The sequence below is a fragment of the Coregonus lavaretus genome, assembly GCF_964263955.1.
Source record: "Coregonus lavaretus genome assembly, chromosome: 14".
Classification (NCBI taxonomy): domain Eukaryota; kingdom Metazoa; phylum Chordata; class Actinopteri; order Salmoniformes; family Salmonidae; genus Coregonus; species Coregonus lavaretus.
This window is the reverse complement of record NC_140001.1, coordinates 15,836,590-15,862,775: the sequence shown is the minus strand read 5'-3', so window position 1 is coordinate 15,862,775 and position 26,186 is coordinate 15,836,590.

Below are 26,186 nucleotides of genomic sequence, written 5' to 3'. Positions count from 1 at the left end.
GCTATATACCACTATTACATACCACCAGCTAACCCTACACCTATATACCACTATTACATATCATCATCTAACCTTACACCTATATACCACTATTACATACCAACAACTAACCCTACACCTATATACCACTATTACATACCACCAGCTAACCCTACACCTATATACCACTATTACATACAACCAACTAACCCTGCACCTATATACCACTATTACATACCACCAGCTAACCCTACACCTATATACCACTATTACATATCACCAGCTAACCCTACACCTATATACCACTTTTACATACCACCAACTAACCCTCCACCTATATACCACTATTACATACAACCAACTAACCCTACACCTATATACCTCTATTACATACCACCAGCTAACCCTACACCTATATACCAATATTACATACCACCAGCTAACCCTACACCTATATACCACTATTACATACCACCAACTAACCCTACACCTATATACCACTATTACATACCACCAGCTAACCCTACACCTATATACCACTATTACATACCACCAACTAACCCTGCACCTATATAACACTATTACATACCACCAGCTAACCCTACACCTATATACCACTATTACATATCACCAGCTAACCCTACACCTATATACCACTATTACATACCAACAACTAACCCTACACCTATATACCACTATTACATACCACCAACTAACCCTACACCTATATGCCACTATAAAATACCAACAGCTAACCCTACACCTACATACCACTATTACATACCACCAACTAACTCTACACCTATATACCACTATTACATACATCCAGCTAACCATACACCTATATACCACTATTACATACCACCAGCTAACCCTACACCTATATACAAATATTACATACCACCAGCTAACCAAACACCTATATACCACTATTACATACCACCAGCTAACCATACACCTATATACCACAATTAGATACCACCAGCTAACCCTACACCTATGTACCGCTATTACATACAACCAACTAACCCTACACCTATATACCACTATTACACACCACCAGCTAACCCTACACCTATATACCACTGTTACATACCACCAACTAACCCTACACCTATATACCACTGCTACATATCACCAACTAACCCTACACCTATATACCACTGTTACATACCACCAACTAACCCTACACCTATATACCACTGTTACATACCAACAACTAATCATACACCTATATACCACTATTACATACCACCAGCTAACCATACACCTATATACCACTATTACATACCACCAGCTAACCCTACACCTATGTACCGCTATTACATACAACCAACTAACCCTACACCTATATACCACTATTACATACCACCAGCTAACCCTACACTTATATACCACTATTACATACCACCAACTAACCCTACACCTATATACCACTGTTACATTCCACCAACTAACCCTACACCTATATACTACTGCTACATACCACCAACTAACCCTACACCTATATACCACTGTTACATACCACCAACTAACCCTACACCTATATACCACTGTTACATACCACCAACTAATCCTAAACCTATATACCACTATTACATACCACCAACTAACCCTACACCTATATACCACTATTACATACCACCAACTAACCCTACACCTACATACAACTATTACATACCACCAGCTAACCCTACACCTATATACCACTATTACGTACCACCAACTAACCCTGCACCTATATACCACTATTACATACCACCAGCTAACCCTACACCTATATACCACTATTACATACCATCAACTAACCCTGCACCTATATGCATATATTACATACCAACAGCTAACCCTACACCTATATACCACTATTACATATCACCAGCTAACCCTACACATATATACCACTATTACATACCACCAACTAACCCTCCACCTATATAACACTATTACATACAATCAACTAACCCTACACCTATATACCTCTATTACATACCACCAACTAACCCTACACCTATATACCACTATTACATACCACCAGCTAACCCTACACCTATATACCACTATTACATACCACCAGCTAACCCTACACCTATGTACCACTATTACATACCACCAACTAACCCTACACCTATATACCACTATTACATACCACCAACTATCCCTACACCTATATACCACTATTACATACCATCAACTAACCCTGCACCTATATGCATATATTACATACCAACAGCTAACCCTACACCTATATACCACTATTACATATAACCAGCTAACCCTACACATATATACCACTATTACATACCACCAACTAACCCTCCACCTATATAACACTATTACATACACTCAACTAACCCTACACCTATATACCTCTATTACATACCACCAACTAACCCTACACCTATATACCACTATTAAATACCACCAGCTAACCCTACACCTATATACCACTATTACATACAACCAGCTAACCCTACACCTATGTACCACTATTACATACCACCAACTAACCCTACACCTATATACCACTATTACATACCACCAACTATCCCTACACCTATATACCACTATTACATACCACCAACTAACCCTGCACCTATATACCACTATTACATACCACCAGCTAACCATACACCTATATACCACTATTACATATCACCAGCTAACCCTACACCTATATACCACTTTTACATACCACCAACTAACCCTCCACCTATATACCACTATTACATACAACCAACTAACCCTACACCTATATACCTCTATTACATACCACCAGCTAACCCTACACCTATATACCAATATTACATACCACCAGCTAACCCTACACCTATATACCACTATTACATACCACCAACTAACCCTACACCTATATACCACTATTACATACCACCAGCTAACCCTACACCTATATACCACTATTACATACCACCAACTAACCCTGCACCTATATAACACTATTACATACCACCAGCTAACCCTACACCTATATACCACTATTACATATCACCAGCTAACCCTACACCTATATACCACTATTACATACCAACAACTAACCCTACACCTATATAACACTATTACATACCACCAACTAACCCTACACCTATATGCCACTATAAAATACCAACAGCTAACCCTACACCTACATACCACTATTACATACCACCAACTAACTCTACACCTATATACCACTATTACATACCACCAGCTAACCCTACACCTATATACCACTATTACATACCACCAGCTAACCCTACACCTATGTCCCACTATTACATACCACCAACTAACCCTACACCTATATACCACTATTACATACCACCAACTATCCCTACACCTATATACCACTATTACATACCACCAACTAACCCTACACCTATATACAACTATTACATACCACCAGCTAACCCTACACCTATATACCACTATTACATACCACCAACTAACCCTGCAGCTATATACCACTATTACATACCACCAGCTAACCCTACACCTATATACCACTATTACATATCATCATCTAACCTTACACCTATATACCACTATTACATACCAACAACTAACCCTACACCTATATACCACTATTACATACCACCAGCTAACCCTACACCTATATACCACTATTACATACAACCAACTAACCCTGCACCTATATACCACTATTACATACCACCAGCTAACCCTACACCTATATACCACTATTACATATCACCAGCTAACCCTACACCTATATACCACTTTTACATACCACCAACTAACCCTCCACCTATATACCACTATTACATACAACCAACTAACCCTACACCTATATACCTCTATTACATACCACCAGCTAACCCTACACCTATATACCAATATTACATACCACCAGCTAACCCTACACCTATATACCACTATTACATACCACCAACTAACCCTACACCTATATACCACTATTACATACCACCAGCTAACCCTACACCTATATACCACTATTACATACCACCAACTAACCCTGCACCTATATAACACTATTACATACCACCAGCTAACCCTACACCTATATACCACTATTACATATCACCAGCTAACCCTACACCTATATACCACTATTACATACCAACAACTAACCCTACACCTATATACCACTATTACATACCACCAACTAACCCTACACCTATATGCCACTATAAAATACCAACAGCTAACCCTACACCTACATACCACTATTACATACCACCAACTAACTCTACACCTATATACCACTATTACATACATCCAGCTAACCATACACCTATATACCACTATTACATACCACCAGCTAACCCTACACCTATATACAAATATTACATACCACCAGCTAACCAAACACCTATATACCACTATTACATACCACCAGCTAACCATACACCTATATACCACAATTAGATACCACCAGCTAACCCTACACCTATGTACCGCTATTACATACAACCAACTAACCCTACACCTATATACCACTATTACACACCACCAGCTAACCCTACACCTATATACCACTGTTACATACCACCAACTAACCCTACACCTATATACCACTGCTACATATCACCAACTAACCCTACACCTATATACCACTGTTACATACCACCAACTAACCCTACACCTATATACCACTGTTACATACCAACAACTAATCATACACCTATATACCACTATTACATACCACCAGCTAACCATACACCTATATACCACTATTACATACCACCAGCTAACCCTACACCTATGTACCGCTATTACATACAACCAACTAACCCTACACCTATATACCACTATTACATACCACCAGCTAACCCTACACTTATATACCACTATTACATACCACCAACTAACCCTACACCTATATACCACTGTTACATTCCACCAACTAACCCTACACCTATATACTACTGCTACATACCACCAACTAACCCTACACCTATATACCACTGTTACATACCACCAACTAACCCTACACCTATATACCACTGTTACATACCACCAACTAATCCTAAACCTATATACCACTATTACATACCACCAACTAACCCTACACCTATATACCACTATTACATACCACCAACTAACCCTACACCTATATACCACTATTACATACCACCAACTAACCCTACACCTACATACAACTATTACATACCACCAGCTAACCCTACACCTATATACCACTATTACGTACCACCAACTAACCCTGCACCTATATACCACTATTACATACCACCAGCTAACCCTACACCTATATACCACTATTACATACCATCAACTAACCCTGCACCTATATGCATATATTACATACCAACAGCTAACCCTACACCTATATACCACTATTACATATCACCAGCTAACCCTACACATATATACCACTATTACATACCACCAACTAACCCTCCACCTATATAACACTATTACATACAATCAACTAACCCTACACCTATATACCTCTATTACATACCACCAACTAACCCTACACCTATATACCACTATTACATACCACCAGCTAACCCTACACCTATATACCACTATTACATACCACCAGCTAACCCTACACCTATGTACCACTATTACATACCACCAACTAACCCTACACCTATATACCACTATTACATACCACCAACTATCCCTACACCTATATACCACTATTACATACCACCAACTAACCCTACACCTATATACAACTATTACATACCACCAGCTAACCCTACACCTATATACCACTATTACATACCACCAACTAACCCTGCAGCTATATACCACTATTACATACCACCAGCTAACCCTACACCTATATACCACTATTACATATCATCATCTAACCTTACACCTATATACCACTATTACATACCAACAACTAACCCTACACCTATATACCACTATTACATACCACCAGCTAACCCTACACCTATATACCACTATTACATACCACCAACTAACCCTGCACCTATATACCACTATTACATACCACCAGCTAACCCTACACCTATATACCACTATTACATATCACCAGCTAACCCTACACCTATATACCACTTTTACATACCACCAGCTAACCCTACACCTATGTACCGCTATTACATACAACCAACTAACCCTACACCTATATACCACTATTACATACCACCAGCTAACCCTACACTTATATACCACTATTACATACCACCAACTAACCCTACACCTATATACCACTGTTACATTCCACCAACTAACCCTACACCTATATACTACTGCTACATACCACCAACTAACCCTACACCTATATACCACTGTTACATACCACCAACTAACCCTACACCTATATACCACTGTTACATACCACCAACTAATCCTAAACCTATATACCACTATTACATACCACCAACTAACCCTACACCTATATACCACTATTACATACCACCAACTAACCCTACACCTATATACCACTATTACATACCACCAACTAACCCTACACCTACATACAACTATTACATACCACCAGCTAACCCTACACCTATATACCACTATTACGTACCACCAACTAACCCTGCACCTATATACCACTATTACATACCACCAGCTAACTCTACACCTATATACCACTATTACATACCATCAACTAACCCTGCACCTATATGCATATATTACATACCAACAGCTAACCCTACACCTATATACAACTATTACATATCACCAGCTAACCCTACACATATATACCACTATTACATACCACCAACTAACCCTCCACCTATATAACACTATTACATACAATCAACTAACCCTACACCTATATACCTCTATTACATACCACCAACTAACCCTACACCTATATACCACTATTACATACCACCAGCTAACCCTACACCTATATACCACTATTACATACCACCAGCTAACCCTACACCTATGTACCACTATTACATACCACCAACTAACCCTACACCTATATACCACTATTACATACCACCAACTATCCCTACACCTATATACCACTATTACATACCACCAACTAACCCTACACCTATATACAACTATTACATACCACCAGCTAACCCTACACCTATATACCACTATTACATACCACCAACTAACCCTGCAGCTATATACCACTATTACATACCACCAGCTAACCCTACACCTATATACCACTATTACATATCATCATCTAACCTTACACCTATATACCACTATTACATACCAACAACTAACCCTACACCTATATACCACTATTACATACCACCAGCTAACCCTACACCTATATACCACTATTACATACCACCAACTAACCCTGCACCTATATACCACTATTACATACCACCAGCTAACCCTACACCTATATACCACTATTACATATCACCAGCTAACCCTACACCTATATACCACTTTTACATACCACCAACTAACCCTCCACCTATATACCACTATTACATACAACCAACTAACCCTACACCTATATACCTCTATTACATACCACCAGCTAACCCTACACCTATATACCAATATTACATACCACCAGCTAACCCTACACCTATATACCACTATTACATACCACCAACTAACCCTACACCTATATACCACTATTACATACCACCAGCTAACCCTACACCTATATACCACTATTACATACCACCAACTAACCCTGCACCTATATAACACTATTACATACCACCAGCTAACCCTACACCTATATACCACTATTACATATCACCAGCTAACCCTACACCTATATACCACTATTACATACCAACAACTAACCCTACACCTATATACCACTATTACATACCACCAACTAACCCTACACCTATATGCCACTATAAAATACCAACAGCTAACCCTACACCTACATACCACTATTACATACCACCAACTAACTCTACACCTATATACCACTATTACATACCACCAGCTAACCCTACACCTATATACCACTATTACATACCACCAGCTAACCCTACACCTATGTACCACTATTACATACCACCAACTAACCCTACACCTATATACCACTATTACATACCACCAACTATCCCTACACCTATATACCACTATTACATACCACCAACTAACCCTACACCTATATATAACTATTACATACCACCAGCTAACCCTACACCTATATACCACTATTACATACCACCAACTAACCCTGCAGCTATATACCACTATTACATACCACCAGCTAACCCTACACCTATATACCACTATTACATATCAGCATCTAACCTTACACCTATATACCACTATTACATACCAACAACTAACCCTACACCTATATACCACTATTACATACCACCAGCTAACCCTACACCTATATACCACTATTACATACCACCAACTAACCCTGCACCTATATACCACTATTACATACCCCCAGCTAACCCCACACCTATATACCACTATTACATATCACCAGCTAACCCTACACCTATATACCACTTTTACATACCACCAACTAACCCTCCACCTATATACCACTATTACATACAACCAACTAACCCTACACCTATATACCTCTATTACATACCACCAGCTAACCCTACACCTATATACCAATATTACATACCACCAGCTAACCCTACACCTATATACCACTATTACATACCACCAACTAACCCTACACCTATATACCACTATTACATACCACCAGCTAACCCTACACCTATATACCACTATTACATACCACCAACTAACCCTGCACCTATATAACACTATTACATACCACCAGCTAACCCTACACCTATATACCACTATTACATATCACCAGCTAACCCTACACCTATATACCACTATTACATACCAACAACTAACCCTACACCTATATACCACTATTACATACCACCAACTAACCCTACACCTATATGCCACTATAAAATACCAACAGCTAACCCTACACCTACATACCACTATTACATACCACCAACTAACTCTACACCTATATACCACTATTACATACATCCAGCTAACCATACACCTATATACCACTATTACATACCACCAGCTAACCCTACACCTATATACAAATATTACATACCACCAGCTAACCAAACACCTATATACCACTATTACATACCACCAGCTAACCATACACCTATATACCACAATTAGATACCACCAGCTAACCCTACACCTATGTACCGCTATTACATACAACCAACTAACCCTACACCTATATACCACTATTACACACCACCAGCTAACCCTACACCTATATACCACTGTTACATACCACCAACTAACCCTACACCTATATACCACTGCTACATACCACCAACTAACCCTACACCTATATACCACTGTTACATACACCAACTAACCCTACACCTATATACCACTGTTACATACCAACAACTAATCATACACCTATATACCACTATTACATACCACCAGCTAACCATACACCTATATACCACTATTACATACCACCAGCTAACCCTACACCTATGTACATCTATTACATACAACCAACTAACCCTACACCTATATACCACTATTACATACCACCAGCTAACCCTACACTTATATACCACTATTACATACCACCAACTAACCCTACACCTATATACCACTGTTACATTCCACCAACTAACCCTACACCTATATACTACTGCTACATACCACCAACTAACCCTACACCTATATACCACTGTTACATACCACCAACTAACCCTACACCTATATACCACTGTTACATACCACCAACTAATCCTAAACCTATATACAACTATTACATACCACCAACTAACCCTACACCTATATACCACTATTACATACCACCAACTAACCCTACACCTATATACCACTATTACATACCACCAACTAACCCTACACCTACATACAACTATTACATACCACCAGCTAACCCTACACCTATATACCACTATTACGTACCACCAACTAACCCTGCACCTATATACCACTATTACATACCACCAGCTAACCCTACACCTATATACCACTATTACATACCACCAACTAACCCTACACCTATATACCACTATTACATACCACCAACTAACCCTACACCTATATACAACTATTACATACCACCAGCTAACCCTACACCTATATAACACTATTAAATACCACCAACTAACCCTGCAGCTATATACAACTATTACATACCACCAGCTAACCCTACACCTATATACCACTATTACATATCATCATCTAACCTTACACCTATATACCACTATTACATACCAACAACTAACCCTACACCTATATACCACTATTACATACCACCAGCTAACCCTACACCTATATACCACTTTTACATACCACCAACTAACCCTGCACCTATATACCACTATTACATACCACCAGCTAACCCTACACCTATATACCACTATTACATATCACCAGCTAACCCTACACCTATATACCACTTTTACATACCACCAACTAACCCTCCACCTATATACCACTATTACATACAACCAACTAACCCTACACCTATATACCTCTATTACATACCACGAACTAACCCTACACCTATATACCAATATTACATACCACCAGCTAACCCTACACCTATATACCACTATTACATACCACCAACTAACCCTACACCTATATACCACTATTACATACCACCAGCTAACCTTACACCTATATACCACTATTACATACCACCAACTAACCCTGCACCTATATAACACTATTACATACCACCAGCTAACCCTACACCTATATACCACTGTTACATACCACCAACTAACCCTACACCTATATACCACTGTTACATACCAACAACTAATCATACACCTATATACCACTATTACATACCACCAGCTAACCATACACCTATATACCACTATTACATACCACCAGCTAACCCTACACCTATGTACCGCTATTACATACAACCAACTAACCCTACACCTATATACCACTATTACATACCACCAGCTGACCCTACACTTATATACCACTATTACATACCACCAACTAACCCTACACCTATATACCACTGTTACATTCCACCAACTAACCCTACACCTATATACTACTGCTACATACCACCAACTAACCCTACACCTATATACCACTGTTACATACCACCAACTAACCCTACACCTATATACCACTGTTACATACCACCAACTAATCCTAAACCTATATACCACTATTACATACCACCAACTAACCCTACACCTATATACCACTGTTACATACCACCAACTAATCCTAAACCTATATACCACTATTACATACCACCAACTAACCCTACACCTATATACCACTGTTACATACCACCAACTAACCCTACACCTATATACCACTGTTACATACCAACAACTAATCATACACCTATATACCACTATTACATACCACCAGCTAACCATACACCTATATACCACTATTACATACCACCAGCTAACCCTACACCTATGTACCGCTATTACATACAACCAACTAACCCTACACCTATATACCACTATTACATACCACCAGCTGACCCTACACTTATATACCACTATTACATACCACCAACTAACCCTACACCTATATACCACTGTTACATTCCACCAACTAACCCTACACCTATATACTACTGCTACATACCACCAACTAACCCTACACCTATATACCACTGTTACATACCACCAACTAACCCTACACCTATATACCACTGTTACATACCACCAACTAATCCTAAACCTATATACCACTATTACATACCACCAACTAACCCTACACCTATATACTACTGCTACATACCACCAACTAACCCTACACCTATATACCACTGTTACATACCACCAACTAACCCTACACCTATATACCACTGTTACATACCACCAACTAATCCTAAACCTATATACCACTATTACATACCACCAACTAACCCTACACCTATATACCACTATTACATACCACCAACTAACCCTACACCTATATACCACTATTACATACCACCAACTAACCCTACACCTACATACAACTATTACATACCACCAGCTAACCCTACACCTATGTACCGCTATTACATACAACCAACTAACCCTACACCTATATACCACTATTACATACCACCAGCTGACCCTACACTTATATACCACTATTACATACCACCAACTAACCCTACACCTATATACCACTGTTACATTCCACCAACTAACCCTACACCTATATACTACTGCTACATACCACCAACTAACCCTACACCTATATACCACTGTTACATACCACCAACTAACCCTACACCTATATACCACTGTTACATACCACCAACTAATCCTAAACCTATATACCACTATTACATACCACCAACTAACCCTACACCTATATACCACTATTACATACCACCAACTAACCCTACACCTATATACCACTATTACATACCACCAACTAACCCTACACCTACATACAACTATTACATACCACCAGCTAACCCTACACCTATATACCACTATTACATACCACCAACTAACCCTGCACCTATATACCACTATTACATACCACCAGCGAACCCTACACCTATATACCACTATTACATACCACCAACTAACCCTACACCTATATACCACTATTACATACAACCAACTAACCCTACACCTATATACAACTATTACATACCACCAGCTAACCCTACACCTATATACCACTATTACATACCACCAACTAACCCTGCAGCTATATACAACTATTACATACCACCAGCTAACCCTACACCTATATACCACTATTACATATCATCATCTAACCTTACACCTATATACCACTATTACATACCAACAACTAACCCTACACCTATATACCACTATTACATACCACCAGCTAACCCTACACCTATATACCACTATTACATACCACCACCTAACCCTGCACCTATATACCACTATTACATACCACCAACTAACCCTGCAGCTATATACAACTATTACATACCACCAGCTAACCCTACACCTATATACCACTATTACATATCATCATCTAACCTTACACCTATATACCACTATTACATACCAACAACTAACCCTACACCTATATACCACTATTACATACCACCAGCTAACCCTACACCTATATACCACTATTACATACCACCAACTAACCCTGCACCTAGATACCACTATTACATACCACCAGCTAACCCTACACCTATATACCACTATTACATATCACCAGCTAACCCTACACCTATATACCACTTTTCCATACCACCAACTAACCCTCCACCTATATACCACTATTACATACAACCAACTAACCCTACACCTATATACCTCTATTACATACCACCAACTAACCCTACACCTATATACCAATATTACATACCACCAGCTAACCCTACACCTATATACCACTATTACATACCACCAACTAACCCTACACCTATATACCACTATTACATACCACCAGCTAACCTTACACCTATATACCACTATTACATACCACCAATTAACCCTGCACCTATATAACACTATTACATACCACCAGCTAACCCTACACCTATATACCACTATTACATATCACCAGCTAGCCCTACACCTATATACCACTATTACATACCAACAACTAACCCTACACCTATATACCACTATTACATACCACCAACTAACCCTACACCTATATGCCACTATAAAATACCACCAGCTAACCCTACACCTACATACAACTATTACATACCACCAGCTAACCCTACATCTATATACCACTATTACATACCACCAACTCACCCTGCACCTATATACCACTATTACATACCACCATCTAACCCTACACCTATATACCACTATTACATACCAACAACTAACCCTACACCTATATACCACTATTACATGCCACCAGCTAACCCTACACCTATATACCACTATTACATACCATCAACTAACCCTGCACCTATATGCCAATATTACATACCACCAGCTAACCCTACACCTATATACCACTATTACATATCACCAGCTAACCCTACACATATATACCACTATTACATACCACCAACTAACCCTCCACCTATATAACACTATTACATACAACCAACTAACCCTACACCTATATACCTCTATTACATACCACCAACTAACCCTACACCTATATACCACTATTACATACCACCAACTAACCTTACACCTATATACCACTATTACATACCACCAGCTAACCCTAAACCTATATACCACTATTACATACCACCAATTAACCCTCCATCTATAAACCACTATTACATACCACCAACTAACCCTACACCTATATTCTACTATTACATACCACCAGCTAACCCTACACCTATATACAACTATTACATACCACCAGCTAACCCTACAACTATATACCACTATTACATATCATCATCTAACCTTACACCTATATACCACTATTACATACCAACAACTAACCCTACACCTATATACCACTATTACATACCACCAGCTAACCCTACACCTATATACCACTGTTACATTCCACCAACTAACCCTACACCTATATACTACTGCTACATACCACCAACTAACCCTACACCTAAATACCACTGTTACATACCACCAACTAACCCTACACCTATATACCACTGTTACATACCACCAACTAATCCTAAACCTATATACCACTATTACATACCACCAACTAACCCTACACCTATATACCACTATTACATACCACCAACTAACCCTACACCTATATACCACTATTACATACCACCAACTAACCCTACACCTACATACAACTATTACATACCACCAGCTAACCCTACACCTATATACCACTATTACATACCACCAACTAACCCTGCACCTATATACCACTATTACATACCACCAGCGAACCCTACACCTATATACCACTATTACATACCACCAACTAACCCTACACCTATATACCACTATTACATACCACCAACTAACCCTACACCTATATACAACTATTACATACCACCAGCTAACCCTACACCTATATACCACTATTACATACCACCAACTAACCCTGCAGCTATATACAACTATTACATACCACCAGCTAACCCTACACCTATATACCACTATTACATATCATCATCTAACCTTACACCTATATACCACTATTACATACCAACAACTAACCCTACACCTATATACCACTATTACATACCACCAGCTAACCCTACACCTATATACCACTATTACATACCACCAACTAACCCTGCACCTAGATACCACTATTACATACCACCAGCTAACCCTACACCTATATACCACTATTACATATCACCAGCTAACCCTACACCTATATACCACTTTTCCATACCACCAACTAACCCTCCACCTATATACCACTATTACATACAACCAACTAACCCTACACCTATATACCTCTATTACATACCACCAACTAACCCTACACCTATATACCAATATTACATACCACCAGCTAACCCTACACCTAATATACCACTATTACATACCACCAACTAACCCTACACCTATATACCACTATTACATACCACCAGCTAACCTTACACCTATATACCACTATTACATACCACCAACTAACCCTGCACCTATATAACACTATTACATACCACCAGCTAACCCTACACCTATATACCACTATTACATATCACCAGCTAGCCCTACACCTATATACCACTATTACATACCAACAACTAACCCTACACCTATATACCACTATTACATACCACCAACTAACCCTACACCTATATGCCACTATAAAATACCACCAGCTAACCCTACACCTACATACAACTATTACATACCACCAGCTAACCCTACATCTATATACCACTATTACATACCACCAACTCACCCTGCACCTATATACCACTATTACATACCACCATCTAACCCTACACCTATATACCACTATTACATACCAACAACTAACCCTACACCTATATACCACTATTACATACCACCAGCTAACCCTACACCTATATACCACTATTACATACCATCAACTAACCCTGCACCTATATGCCAATATTACATACCACCAGCTAACCCTACACCTATATACCACTATTACATATCACCAGCTAACCCTACACATATATACCACTATTACATACCACCAACTAACCCTCCACCTATATAACACTATTACATACAACCAACTAACCCTACACCTATATACCTCTATTACATACCACCAACTAACCCTACACCTATATACCACTATTACATACCACCAACTAACCTTACACCTATATACCACTATTACATACCACCAGCTAACCCTACACCTATATACCACTTTTACATACCACCAATTAACCCTCCATCTATAAACCACTATTACATACCACCAACTAACCCTACACCTATATTCTACTATTACATACCACCAGCTAACCCTACACCTATATACAACTATTACATACCACCAGCTAACCCTACACCTATATACCACTATTACATATCATCATCTAACCTTACACCTATATACCACTATTACATACCAACAACTAACCCTACACCTATATACCACTATTACATACCACCAGCTAACCCTACACCTATATATCACTATTACATACCACCAACTAACCCTGCACCTATATACCACTATTACATACCACCAGCTAACCCTACACCTTTATACCACTATTACATATCACCAGCTAACCCTACACCTATATACCACTATTACATACCACCAACTAACCCTCCACCTATATACCACTATTACATACAACCAACTAACCCTACACCTATATACCTCTATTACATACCACCAGCTAACCCTACACCTATATACCAATATTACATACCATCAGCTAACCCTACACCTATATACAACTATTACATACCACCAGCTAACCCTACACCTATATACCACTATTACATACCACCAATTAACCCTCCATCTATAAACCACTATTACATACCACCAACTAACCCTACACCTATATTCTACTATTACATACCACCAGCTAACCCTACACCTATATACAACTATTACATACCACCAGCTAACCCTACACCTATATACCACTATTACATACCACCAACTAACCCTGCAGCTATATACCACTATTACATACCACCAGCTAACCCTACACCTATATACCACTATTACATACCACCAGCTAACCCTACACCTATATACCACTATTACATACCACCAACTAACCCTGCACCTATATACCACTATTACATACCACCAGCTAACCCTACACCTTTATACCACTATTACATATCACCAGCTAACCCTACACCTATATACCACTTTTACATACCACCAACTAACCCTCCACCTATATACCACTATTACATACAACCAACTAACCCTACACCTATATACCTCTATTACATACCACCAGCTAACCCTACACCTATATACCAATATTACATACCATCAGCTAACCCTACACCTATATACCACTATTACATACCACCAGCTAACCCTACACCTATATACCACTATTACATACCACCAATTAACCCTCCATCTATAAACCACTATTACATACCACCAACTAACCCTACACCTATATTCTACTATTACATACCACCAGCTAACCCTACACCTATATACAACTATTACATACCACCAGCTAACCCTACACCTATATACCACTATTACATACCACCAACTAACCCTGCAGCTATATACCACTATTACATACCACCAGCTAACCCTACACCTATATACCACTATTACATATCATCATCTAACCTTACACCTATATACCACTATTACATACCAACAACTAACCCTACACCTATATACCACTATTACATACCACCAGCTAAACCTACACCTATATACCACTATTACATACCACCAAATAACCCTGCACCTATATACCACTATTACATACCACCAGCTAACCCTACACCTTTATACCACTATTACATATCACCAGCTAACCCTACACCTATATACCACTTTTACATACCACCAACTAACCCTCCACCTATATACCACTATTACATACAACCAACTAACCCTACACCTATATACCTCTATTACATACCACCAGCTAACCCTACACCTATATACCAATATTACATACCATCAGCTAACCCTACACCTATATACCACTATTACATACCACCAACTAACCCTACACCTATATACCACTATTACATACCACCAGCTAACCCTACACCTATATACCACTATTACATACCACCAACTAACCCTGCACCTATATAACACTATTACATACCACCAGCTAACCCTACACCTATATACCACTATTACATATCACCAGCTAACCCTACACCTATATACCACTATTACATACCAACAACTAACCCTACACCTATATACCACTATTACATACTACCTACTAACCCTACACCTATATGCCACTATAAAATACCACCAGCTAACCCTACACCTATATACAAATATTACATACCACCAGCTAACCAAACACCTATATACCACTAATACATACCACCAACTAACCCTGCAGCTATATACCACTATTACATACCACCAGCTAACCCTACACCTATATACCACTATTACATACCACCAGCTAACCCTACACCTATATACCACTATTACATACCACCAACTAACCCTGCACCTATATACCACTATTACATACCACCAGCTAACCCTACACCTTTATACCACTATTACATATCACCAGCTAACCCTACACCTATATACCACTTTTACATACCACCAACTAACCCTCCACCTATATACCACTATTACATACAACCAACTAACCCTACACCTATATACCTCTATTACATACCACCAGCTAACCCTACACCTATATACCAATATTACATACCATCAGCTAACCCTACACCTATATACCACTATTACATACCACCAGCTAACCCTACACCTATATACCACTATTACATACCACCAATTAACCCTCCATCTATAAACCACTATTACATACCACCAACTAACCCTACACCTATATTCTACTATTACATACCACCAGCTAACCCTACACCTATATACAACTATTACATACCACCAGCTAACCCTACACCTATATACCACTATTACATACCACCAACTAACCCTGCAGCTATATACCACTATTACATACCACCAGCTAACCCTACACCTATATACCACTATTACATATCATCATCTAACCTTACACCTATATACCACTATTACATACCAACAACTAACCCTACACCTATATACCACTATTACATACCACCAGCTAAACCTACACCTATATACCACTATTACATACCACCAAATAACCCTGCACCTATATACCACTATTACATACCACCAGCTAACCCTACACCTTTATACCACTATTACATATCACCAGCTAACCCTACACCTATATACCACTTTTACATACCACCAACTAACCCTCCACCTATATACCACTATTACATACAACCAACTAACCCTACACCTATATACCTCTATTACATACCACCAGCTAACCCTACACCTATATACCAATATTACATACCATCAGCTAACCCTACACCTATATACCACTATTACATACCACCAACTAACCCTACACCTATATACCACTATTACATACCACCATCTAACCCTACACCTATATACCACTATTACATACCACCAACTAACCCTGCACCTATATAACACTATTACATACCACCAGCTAACCCTACACCTATATACCACTATTACATATCACCAGCTAACCCTACACCTATATACCACTATTACATACCAACAACTAACCCTACACCTATATACCACTATTACATACTACCTACTAACCCTACACCTATATGCCACTATAAAATACCACCAGCTAACCCTACACCTATATACAAATATTACATACCACCAGCTAACCAAACACCTATATACCACTAATACATACCACCAGCTAACCATACACCTATATACCACTATTACATACCACCAGCTAACCCTACACCTATGTACCGCTATTACATACAACCAACCAACCCTACACCTATATACCACTATTACACACCACCAGCTAACCCTACACCTATATACCACTGTTACATACCACCAACTAACCCTACACCTATATACCACTGCTACATACCACCAACTAACCCTACACCTATATACCACTGTTACATACCACCAACTAACCCTACACCTATATACCACTGTTACATACCAACAACTAATCATACACCTATATACCACTATTACATATCGTCATATAACCTTACACCTATATACCACTATTACATACCACCAACTAACCCTACACCTATATACCACTATTACATACCACCAGCTAACCCTACACCTATATACCACTATTACATACCACCAACTAACCCTGCACCTATATAACACTATTACATACCACCAGCTAACCCTACACCTATATACCACTATTACATATCACCAGCTAACCCTACACCTATATACCACTATTACATACCAACAACTAACCCTACACCTATATACCACTATTACATACTACCTACTAACCCTACACCTATATGCCACTATAAAATACCACCAGCTAACCCTACACCTATATACAAATATTACATACCACCAGCTAACCAAACACCTATATACCACTAATACATACCACCAGCTAACCATACACCTATATACCACTATTACATACCACCAGCTAACCCTACACCTATGTACCGCTATTACATACAACCAACCAACCCTACACCTATATACCACTATTACACACCACCAGCTAACCCTACACCTATATACCACTGTTACATACCACCAACTAACCCTACACCTATATACCACTGCTACATACCACCAACTAACCCTACACCTATATACCACTGTTACATACCACCAACTAACCCTACACCTATATACCACTGTTACATACCAACAACTAATCATACACCTATATACCACTATTACATATCGTCATATAACCTTACACCTATATACCACTATTACATACCAACAACTAACCCTACACCTATATACCACTATTACATACCACCAGCTAACCCTACACCTATATACCACTCTTACATACCACCAACTAACCCTGCACCTATATACCACTATTACATACCACCAGCTAACCCTACACCTATATACCACTATTACATATCACCAGCTCTCCCTACACCTTTATACCACTTTTACATACCACCAACTAACCCTCCACCTATATACCACTATTACATACAACCAACTAACCCTACACCTATATACCTCTATTACATACCACCAACTAACCCTACACCTATATACCAATATTACATACCACCAGCTAACCCTACACCTATATACCACTATTACATACCACCAACTAACCCTACACCTATATACCAATATTACATACCACCAGCTTACCCTACACCTATATACCACTATTACATACCACCAACTAACCCTCCACCTATATACCACTATTACATACCACCAGCTAACCCTACACCTATATACCACTATTACATATCACCAGCTAACCCTACACCTATATACCACTATTACATACCAACAACTAACCCTACACCTATATACCACTATTACATACTACCTACTAACCCTACACCTATATGCCACTATAAAATACCACCAGCTAACCCTACACCTATATACAAATATTACATACCACCAGCTAACCAAACACCTATATACCACTAATACATACCACCAGCTAACCATACACCTATATACCACTATTACATACCACCAGCTAACCCTACACCTATGTACCGCTATTACATACAACCAACCAACCCTACACCTATATACCACTATTACACACCACCAGCTAACCCTACACCTATATACCACTGTTACATACCACCAACTAACCCTACACCTATATACCACTGCTACATACCACCAACTAACCCTACACCTATATACCACTGTTACATACCACCAACTAACCCTACACCTATATACCACTGTTACATACCAACAACTAATCATACACCTATATACCACTATTACATATCGTCATATAACCTTACACCTATATACCACTATTACATACCAACAACTAACCCTACACCTATATACCACTATTACATACCACCAGCTAACCCTACACCTATATACCACTCTTACATACCACCAACTAACCCTGCACCTATATACCACTATTACATACCACCAGCTAACCCTACACCTATATACCACTATTACATATCACCAGCTCTCCCTACACCTTTATACCACTTTTACATACCACCAACTAACCCTCCACCTATATACCACTATTACATACAACCAACTAACCCTACACCTATATACCTCTATTACATACCACCAACTAACCCTACACCTATATACCAATATTACATACCACCAGCTAACCCTACACCTATATACCACTATTACATACCACCAACTAACCCTACACCTATATACCAATATTACATACCACCAGCTTACCCTACACCTATATACCACTATTACATACCACCAACTAACCCTCCACCTATATACCACTATTACATACAACCAACTAACCCTACACCTATATACCACTATTACATACCACCAGCTAACCCTCCACCTATATACCACTATTACATACAACCAACTAACCCTACACCTATATACCTCTATTACATACCACCAACTTACCCTACACCTATATACCTCTATTACATACCACCAACTAACCCTACACCTATATACCACTATTACATACCACCAGCTAACCCTATACCTATATACCACTATTACATACCACCAGCTAACCCTACAGCTATATACCACTATTACATACCACCAACTAACCCTACACCTATATACCTCTATTACATACCACCAGCTAACCCTACACCTATATACCACTATTACATACCACCAACTAACCCTCCACCTATATACCACTATTACATACAACCAACTAACCCTACACCTATATACCACTATTACATACCACCAGCTAACCCTACACCTATATACCACTATTACCACTGTGGTCCTCTGTAGCTTAGCTGGTAGAGCACGGCGCTTGTAACACCAAGGTAGTGGGTTCGAACCCCGGGATCCACCCATACACAAAAATAAAAAATTAAAAAATAAAAAATGTATGCACGCATGACTGTAAGTCGCTTTGGATAAAAGCGTCTGCTAAATGGCATATTATTTTATTATTATTATATTACATACCACCAGCTAACCCTCCACCTATATACCACTATTACATACAACCAACTAACCCTACACCTATATACCTCTATTACATACCACCAACTAACCCTACACCTATATACCACTATTACATACCACCAGCTAACCCTCCACCTATATACTACTATTACATACCACCAACTAACCCTACACCTATATACCACTATTACATACCACCAACTAACCCTACACCTATATACCACTATTACATACCACCAGCTAACCCTACACCTATATACCACTATTACATACAACCAGCTAACCCTACACCTATATACCACTATTACATAAAAATAAAAATCACCACCCTATTCCACTACTTTGAGCCTAACTGATCCTACACCAGGCTGACGGCCTGGGAGGACGGGACTCTTTCGTTCAACACACCTTGAAACTCTTCTGCAGTAAAACCTTGTACACCCAAGTACTTCTCTGCATCTGCCACCACAACATATAATATCTGTGATTTACGTTCCATTTCTGCGGTACAGTTGATAACTTTGGCAATGAATGCTAAGAAGCCAACCTTACTGAAGCACAAATGTATCACTCTGTATTGGCCTAGGCCTACTACTCACCCTTGACCTATCATCCTCTACTCTCTTCACTGCCTTAACATACAACATCTTCTGTTCTACTCTGACCCTGGCAACCTCAACCTGTCTCTCTCGCACCGGGCACTTCTGATCCCCAGCAATATGGGCACCCCCACAATTGACACACACAATCTTTCCCGCCGATACTACACATTCCTTTGTCCAATGCCCACCTGTACACTTCTCACATCTTGGAATCTCCCTCCTACACACTGCTGCAACATGACCATAAGAATAACATGTGAAACACCTTAGTGGGTTTGGCACAAAAGCGCTCACTGGATAACTGACATATCCTAACATTACTTTATCAGGTAAAGCCGATACATTCAGAAAGTATTCAGACCCCTTTACTTTTTCCATATTTTGTTACGTTACAGCCTTATTCTAAAATGTATTACATTGTTTTTTACCCTGATCAATCTACACACAATACCCCATAAAAACCTGAAATATCACATTTACATAAGTATTCAGACCCTTTACTCAGTACTTTGTTGAAGCACCTTTGGCAGTGATTACAGCCTCGAGTCTTATTGGGTATAACGCTACAAGCTTGGCACACCTATATTTGGGGAGTTTCTCCCATTCTTCTCTGCAGATCCTCTCAAAGTCTGTCAGGTTGGATGTGGAGAGTCGCTGCACAGCTATTTTCAGGTCTCTCCAGAGATCGGGTTCAAGTCTGGGCTCTGGCTGGGCCACTCAAGGACATTCAGAGACTTGTCCCGAAGACACTCCTGTGTTGTCTTGGCTGTGTGCTTAGGGTCGTTATCCTGTTGGAAGGTGAACCTTCACCCCAGTCTGAGGTCTTCAGTGCTCTGGAGCATGTTTTCATCAAGGATCTCTCTGTACTTTGCTCTGTTCATCTTTCCCTCAATCCTGACTAGTCTCCCAGTCCCTGCTGCTGAAAAACATCACCACAGCATGATGCTGCCACCACCATGCTTCACCGTAGGAATGGTGCCAGGTTTCCTCCAGACGTGACGCTTGGCATTCAGGCCAAATAGTTAAATCTTGGTTTCATCAGACCATAGAATCTTGTTTCTTATGATCTGAGAGTCCTTTAAGGTGCCTTTTGGAAAACTCAAAATGGGCTGTCATGTGCCTTTTACTGAGGAGTGGCTTCCGTCTGGCCACTCTACCATGAAGGCCTGATTGGTGGAGTGCTGCAGAGATGGTTGTTCTTCTGGAAGGTTCTCCCTTCTCCACAGATGAACTCTGGAGCTCTGTCAGAGTGACCATTGGGTTCTTGGTCATCTCCCTGACCATTGGGTTTTTGGTCACCTCCCTGACCAAGGACCTTCTCCCCCGATTGCTCAGTTTGGCCAGGCGGCCAGCTCTAGGAAGAGACTTAGTGGTTCCAAACTTCTTCCATTTAAGAATGATGGAGGGCACTGTGTTCTTGGGGACCATCAATGCTGCAGAAATGATTTGGTACCCTTCCCCAGATCGGTGCCTCGACACAATCCTGTCTCGGAGCTCTACAGACAATTCCTTCGGCCTCATGGCTTGGTTTTTGCTCTGACATGCACTGTCAACTGTGGGACCTTATATAAACAGGTGTGTGCCTTTCCAAATCATGTTTAATCAATTAAATTTACCACAGGTGTACTCCAATCGAGTTGTAGAAACATCAAAATTATCAATGGAAACAGGATGCACCTGAGCTCAATTTTGAGTCTCATAGCAAAGGGTCTGAATACTTATGTAAATAAGGTATTTCAGTTTTTCAGTTTTTTTTAAAAACATTTGCAAACCTGTTTTTGCTTTGTCATTATGGGGTATTGTTTGTAGATTGCTTAGGGGAAAAAACAATTTAATCTGTTTTAGAATAAGGCTGTAACATAACAACATTTTGAAAAAGTCAAGGGGTCTGAGTACTTTCCGAATTCACTTTATTGATCAACAAAAAGGCAGGGATCCACTTTCTCCAACAATGTAACTCCCACTGGGCCCGAATCATCCTTTGCATGACCATCGGGGCGAGGCTCGGACTCAGAGGTCTTCACCACACATGCCACCACAGGTAATTCGTCCTTACTCTCGTCAGGTTCAATTTCTGAGACATCAGGGACAGCAGAATATGTTTTGTACTTGGCGCTATTCTTCCTCAACACACATCTTCACACTGCACTCGGCTCTTCTTCTTCCTCACTGTCGATAACCACGTCTAGCCGTTCACCACCCTCATGCGGCGTCTTCATCTGCTGTTCTGCTTGCAGAGCCTTTCTCCAATACCCACCTTCTGTTCCTTAGCCCAATTTACTAGTCTAGCTATCGCTGGCCTCTCCATGCTCCCAAGACGTGCCACAGTCGTCAGCCAGGTCTCCTCCTCATCATCCATCCATCTTCGCCACGAGCCATCCAACAACGTCATCTTCAGGGTCAAATGACGTATTTCCTGAAATGTCTGCGACCCGTGAAAGGCTGAAAAAAATGTGGTTTCCACTAGACAGCAAACCAATAAAGTCTAAATTGGCTATATTGAAAAAATGTATGAGATTTTTTAGTTTTTGCTTTTTTGTCTTAATTTAAGATTAGGCTTAAGGTTAGCAGTGTGGTTAAGGTTAGGACTAGGTTTAAAATCACATTTTAAGAAGATAAATTGTAGAAATA